The sequence below is a fragment of the Chrysochloris asiatica genome, unplaced genomic scaffold, assembly GCF_000296735.1.
Source record: "Chrysochloris asiatica unplaced genomic scaffold, ChrAsi1.0 scaffold00032, whole genome shotgun sequence".
In the NCBI taxonomy this organism is placed as follows: domain Eukaryota; kingdom Metazoa; phylum Chordata; class Mammalia; order Afrosoricida; family Chrysochloridae; genus Chrysochloris; species Chrysochloris asiatica.
The window spans coordinates 9,014,348-9,021,825 of record NW_006408550.1 but is presented as its reverse complement, the minus strand read 5'-3'; positions in this window follow the sequence as shown (position 1 = coordinate 9,021,825).

The following is a 7,478-nucleotide window of genomic DNA, read 5'->3' as shown; positions in this document are numbered from 1 at the left end:
TTGTCTGTGAGAAACATACGACAAACGCTCAAGTAATCCAATCTATACTCATTTTAGCCAGAGTGAGAGGTTTTCTTTATTCGATTTTGCAAAATTGGGCGCCCAGCCCCATAGATAAGGGCAGACACGCCACATGGCCTGCCACAAATGATTTTTATACTTGTCTCCAAAAAGCCCCTCCTTCAGTTCCAGTTCCCCATATACAATCCTATGGCATGTCCCATTTTTCCTCTCCCCAGAGAAGCCAAAATGGTTTGCATTGTCTTAATGGCTGTATTCTTATTTAAATTTCCTAGTCCTAGAACAGCCAGGTTACATATCCCTCCCTGTATGTAAATCAGCAATCTGTTTGTCAGGCCTAGCAATCTCATGGGCCATGCCCACAAGAGTTATTTCTCACAGTTACCAATCAGGCTGCTAACCTCAAGGTAGGCAGTTCGAAACTACCAGCTGTTCCGCGCGAGAAAGATGAGGTTGTCTGCTCCCATAAAGATTTACAGCCTTGGAAACCCAGTACAGTGTCACGTGAGTCGGAACCGACTTCACGGTACTTAACAACAACAGCAACAATCCTGTTTAAGACACGTGTTAAATATGAATTTCCTCCCACCTTCTACATTCCTTAATTGTTTTCCCACTTTCATTTCTAATATGCCAAAATTGAACAAAACAATAATTCCAGCGAACTCTGCTTGCATTACTATTTGCCAATTTCCTTCTATGTATGCAGTAAGGTTTATAAACAAATGATACGTGCTCCCCTCCCTCTCTCTACTAAAGAAAGCATTTCAATCATTTATGTCATTCTATAGCAAGGGAAGATCCCACAAGCATGTTCTGTACTGTGGATCAATCAGCTCCAAACCAAAGTAGACATGCTGTTGACTGCAATGCCTGAGATTCCTGCTGCAGGCTCACCAGATGATGAAAACTGAGGTATGCAGCATATGGGGCCCCACTTGGCATTCGGTAGCTTCTGGGCATGTCAAACTTCACAACTACCCTACAGTCAATGACAGCAAACACCTTCACTGTTCTTGCCTCCAAACATAAACTTGCCTCTCCACCCTTCTTAGAATTACAGGCAGCCTTCCAGAAACAAAGCCCCAAACAGAAGCATCCTCCCATGACTCCACAACAGAAAACACACTTGTCTTTTTTGCTGGCTTTCATTTCATGTAGGCTGTGTTCCAGACTTATTTACAACCACAAGAGACTGTTACCTCTTCTTGTTTAATGAAATGACAAAACAACAGATTTGCATATGCAAAAGCAGGTGTTGTAACAGGTTTGACTACTCTTGACCTAAAGCATGTAAAAGAGGTTTCTAGGCATCAGATGTCTCAAAGGTATTAGTACTTTGATGGGCAGTCAAAACTTCACCATCTGTAGAGGTGTGTGTGTAAAATGACAATCAGAATTAAAAACTGATCAATACGCCTGTCCTCATCTTTATACATATGTTGAAATCCCAGAATGTGGACATATTGGGTTATTTTAAGATGAGTCCCAGATAAGACCAAATAAGAATGTTAACATGCAAAAGCAGGTGTTTAATTGATCACTTTAGAACAACTATTTCATCACTCTGACATGCTGTAAGATATCAGATATTGAATTTTAATTATAGTATTTTATAGAGCAAAGTTTTCATAGGACTAATAATTCTAATTGCAGGGTTAATGAATGAAAGAACTACTTTGTTGAATTGTTGCTACCTTAATTGTTGTGCTTAGTTATTTTTATATGCAAGCTGGAATTTCCGATCTTGAAAATAATGAAATTGTAGGCACTAGTGTCTTAATGTCTCTTACCTCTACCTTCAATTTAGTCAAGTACATTTTCTACCAAAATTACAGTTTTCTTTTAGAATAAAATACTTTTCTCCTTCCACATTAAAGAATCAAACACTGAGCATGACCCCCCAATGAACAGATAACATTTCTGAGCAATGTTTGCAGATGGTAAGACCATATGACCCAAGCTCCAAGTTAGATGCTCTTTCTAGGATCTAATTTGCTTGTCAAAAGAAGTCTGAGTTACAAATCTACTATGGAAGATAAACTTAACTATGGCAAAGAAATAAAATAAATGTAAAACTTAGGTTCCCGACTTTCTTTAGAAATAAATTAATCTCAAGTAAAAGATTCCTGGTATGGCACTAAAGGATAAGCATTGGACTGCTAACCATAGAGTCAGTGGTTCAACCCCACTAGCTTCTCCTCAGAAACCTTAAACAGGGTCTCTATGCATTAGAACCCACTTGAAAACACTTTAAAATAACAACAAAAGCAAAAGGTTTATAAAGTTCAAACAAAATGTGAATGATAAGGAGAAAGAACCTAGTGCCACATGATTGAAAAAATATACACATACACACTAGAGTACTTAAGTCTGAAATTCATTCTCTGCAATTAATTTTAAATCTAAAGACCTTGTCTCCTTTGTGAAAGAAACAGCATGAAGTGTGCTTACTGACTTAAAAATAAAGACCTATGTCTTAAACAGAAGTTTTATAAAAATCAAATTTAAATCAAGCTCCAATTTATGAGGGGGCTTTAAACAGATCCTGGAAAAATGGAATTAAAAGATAATGGAATTTTTCCACACACATTTTTAAGCACACAAAGTACAAGAATTAACATTCCAAATTTGAGTGCAATACATCCATTTATTTCCAAAGTCTTTACAATTTCAAGCTGTATCTCTTTAAAATTGGTTTTAACTTCCAGGCACCTTAAAATTTTGTTTCAAGGAAAATCTTTTGTTTTCTTGATTGTGATTTTACCTGTCTGTTTTCTCATGATGAGGAGATGGTATCTGAGACCATGGAAAGAAGGGAAGAAAAGTCTATACCTGTAAGTAACTGGTCTAACTTTACCCCCTTTGCTGTGTTACACCGCTAACTCACTTAAGACTAAAAATACCATCTAGGGGAAACAGCAGTGGCTGTTTGTAACAACTGAGAAGATACATCATTATGGCCCCTTCAAAGCCTTTCCAAATTTTTTAAAACTAAAATTATTTACTCAATAGGTTGTAACTGCCTTTTCTAAGCCACAGTAATCCATCATGTGGATAAATATTTAGACAATATTTTATATGTGTACTGTGCACTTGACAGAATGCCTCAGTTCCAAGCTGTCATGTAAATACAATCTGATCAAAAACATTCTGCTTGCACAATAAAAGCCCAGCTAGAAGTACAATACTTTAGCCAAGCATAGAAAGTTGATATCCAGGAAAGAAACAACAGTGGAAAGTGACCACTAATGACATAAACAATTGCGATTTTAAGAAGTTTAAAAAGCTGCTCTGTTGAAGTAGATATAAACAGTATAAACCTACTTTAAGCAGGTATTAACAAACCTTTTTGAAATTTTACCATTTTTGAACAAAGATGACAAATCTGTATAATACGAAATAATAAGCAGAGGAAAAAAAGAATTGAGTAGCTCTGTATATAGGAACCTCCAGGGTCCCAAAATCATAAAGAACTTTCTGGAAGTTGGGTACCTGTACAGAGAGAAAAGCCTTTGGCATATCCAGTCCAACTATGCTCAGTTCAACCTAAGTATGCCTCTTTGAGAGTAATGATAGCTCAAGTGATCAATTGTACTCTGCCCTGGCCTGCTTTTAAGCTTTCCCCGTTTTATAGGGAATACAACAAATAACCTTGGTGGTGCTGTGAGATAGGCATTGGACTACTAACCACAAGGTGGGTGGTTCAAACCTACCAGCAGCTCTGCAGGAGAAAAATAAGGCTGTCTACTCCAATCAAAGAGCACAGCCCTCGGTATGGATTACATCTCAATGTAAAGAAAACAAAAATCCTCACCACTGGACCAATAAATGACATTCTTAGCAACAGAGAAAAGATTGAAGTTGTCAAGGACATCATTTTTCTTGGATCAACTATCAACACTCATGGAAGCAGCAGTCAAGAGATCAAATGACATATTGCATTAGGAAAATATGCTACACAAGACTTTTTTAAAGTGTTGAAGAGCAAAGATGCCAGCTTGAGGACTAAGGTGCGCCTGACCCAAGCCATGGTATTTTCAATAGCCTCATATGCATGTGAAAGCTGGACAGTGAATAAGGAAAACCGTAGAATTGATGCTTTTAAGTTATGGTGTTGGAGGAGAATAGTGAAAGTGCCATGGGCTGCCAAAAGAACCAATAGGTCCGTTTTGGATGAAGTGCAGCCAAAGTGCTCCTTGGAGGCCAAGATGGCCAAACTTCATCTAACATACTTCGGACATATTGTCAGGAGGGGACCAGTCGCTAGAGAAGGATATCATGTTTGGTAAGGTGGAGGGTCAGAGAAAAAGAGGAAGACCCCCAACAAGATAGATTTTCTAAGTGGCAGCATCGATGGACTCAAGTGTGGCAATAGTAGCGAGGCTGGCCCAGGATCGGGCAGTGTTTCGTTCTGCTGTGCATTGGGTCACTATGGGTCAGTACCGACTTGATGGGACCTAACAACAACAAACTCTGATAAAGATTTTATGTGTCAGAAACCCTATATAACATTGCTATAAGTAGCAATTGAATCAATGGTAGTGGGTACATCATGCTGTATCGCCTGCTGTTTTTGCACAAAACTATATCACACTGTGGAGTTGCTGAGTGGGGCACATAATTAATATGTTTAGCTGTTGACCATAAAACATTGGAGCTTCTAGAGACACCCTGGAAGACAGGTCTGGCAATCTACTTCTGAAAAAAAAACAGCCACGGAAGATAAAAAATAAAAAACCGAAACGTGAGAACTAAAATGATAAAAAGTTTTTGATGAAAGCATAGGGATACTCATGGCTACAGGGCTCAGATTTTTAAACAACGGATTCTTAGATATGATACCAGAATCAAGAGCTACTAAAAAATAAAAAAGGGAAATTAGGACATTTATCTAAATTTTAAATGGTAACAGACCAAAGGAATTTATCAACAAAGTGAAGAGACAACCTACAGACTGAGAAATAATTTGGGGGAACTATATATTTATGTTTCTCTGGTTTTTTTTTTTTTTCCTTTTACATTGGGATGCAATCTATTACAAAGGTTGTGCTCTTTGATCTTCATCAGTAAGTATTTTAAGTCCTCTTCACTTTCAGCAAGCAAGGTTGTATCATCTGCATATCGCAGGTTGTTAATGAGTCGTCCTCCAATCACGATGCCACTTTTTTTTTTTTTTTTCATATAACCCAGCTTCTCAGATTATTTGCTCAGCATACCAGTTGAATGAGTATGGTGAAAGAATATAACACTTTCGCACATCTTTCCAAATTTTAAAACATTCAGTGTTCCCATGTTCTGTTCGAACCACTGCCTCTTGGTTCATGTACATGTTCCTCATGAACACAATTAAGTGTTCTGGAATACTCATAGTTTGCAATGTTATTTATAGCTTGCCACGATCTACACAATCAAAAGCCTTGCGTAGACAATAAAGCACAAGTGAATGCCTTTCTGGTATTCTCTGCTTTCAGTCAAGATTTATCTGACATTAGCAATGATATCCCTCATTCCACGTCCTCTTCTGCATCCAACTTGAACCTCTAGAAGTTCTCAGTTAATCTATGGTTGCAGCCATTTCTGTATTACCTTTAGAAAAACTCTACTCACATGGGATATCAAAGAGATTGTCTGATGATTTATGGATTCCTCTTTGGAATGGGCACAAATACTGATCTCTTCCAATCACTTGGCCAGATAGTTGTCTTCCAAAATTCTTAGCATAGAAGTGTGAGTGCCTCCAGTGTCGCTTCCTTTTGTTGAAAGATTTCAATTTGTATTCTATCAATTCCTGGTTCCTTGATTTTTGCCAATTCCTTCAATGCACCTTAGACTTCTTTCTTAAGTATCATTGGCTCTTAATCATATGCTACCTCTTGAAATGGTCGACCATTTCTTTTTGTACAGTGACTCTGTATTCCTTCCGTCTTCTTTAATAGACACTAATGACCTAAGACCAGAAGAGCTATGGGATTATACCAAGAACATCATACATGAAGAAAGCAAAAGGTCATTAAAATGACAGAAAAGAAAGAAAATGGCAAAATCGATACCAGAAGAGACTCTGAAACTTGCTCTCCATCATAAAGATGCTAAAGCAGACCGAAGAAATAAATAAAAGAACTGAATAGAAAATGTCAAAAGGGAGCCCAAGATGACCAAGTCAAGTATTCTACTGAAATGTCTAAGGACCTGGAGCTAGAAAACCAAAAGTGAAAAACACACTCAGCATTCTTCTAGCCGTCAATGGTATGTTCCATTTCCTTTACCAACTGCATAATTCACAGGCATCAATTTTCGTTTGTCCTTATTCATTATCCAGCTTTCACAGGTGTGATTGAAAATAACATGGACATTTTATTTTTTCATATACATATCCAATACAGGGTCACTATGAGTTGGAACCAACTTGATAACACTTAACAACAACATACAGTATTGATCATTTTGCTCAGTGTGTTTCCAAGGTTCATCCATATTGTAGCATAAAGTGGACTTCATCTCTCTTATGTCTGCCTCATATTCTATTGAAAGAAGCCCTGGTGGCACTGTGGAGTAGGAGTTGGACTACTAATCTCAAGGTTGGTAGTTCAAACCCACCAGCCACTCAGTGGGAGAAAGATGAGGCTGTATGCGCCTGTGAAGATTTATCGTCTACGGTGCAGAGATGGGGTTGCTGTGACTCTGAATTGATTCGATGGCGGTGGGTCTATTTATTTGGTTAATATTCCAATGTAGGTATAAATCACATTTTCTTTATGCATTCATCTCTTGATGAACATTAAGCTTGCTTCCAAATTTTGGGCTGTTATGAATAGTGCTCAAGTGAACTTTGATGTGCAGGCTCCTCTTTGCATTCCTGCTTTCATTTATTTGGGATATATACCCAGGATTCAAATTATGGGACCATGTGGTAGTTCTACATTTAATTTTTTGAGGAACCAACAAATTGTTGTTCACAGCTGGAAAAAGTATAACACTTTTCTTTCCCATCATCAATGTATGAGAGTTCTAATTAGGATAATTATCTATATCCTCATCGACACTTTTTAATTTCTGTTTGTTAGTTTCTTGATTATAACCATTCTATTGGCAGTGAGGTGCTACCTAATTGTGGTTTTATTTGCATCTTTTAAATGACAAATGCAAGTCCCAGTATGGTGCTGTAGGATAAGTATTGGACTGCTAACTGCAGTGATGACAGTTTAAACCCACCAGTTGATCCTCAGAAACTCTACACAGTGAGTCAGAACTTGACAGCACCTAAAAACAACAACAATGACTAATGACCTGGAGCATCTTTCTTTTGTTTCTTGGCTTTTTAAATGCAATGTCTATTCTAATCTTTTCCCTATTTTTCAATTGGGCTGTTTGTGGTTTTTTGTTAAGTTGTGAGTATTTTAAAATATATTCTGGATTTTAAATTTGTATTGAATATATATTGTTAGTTGCTGTTA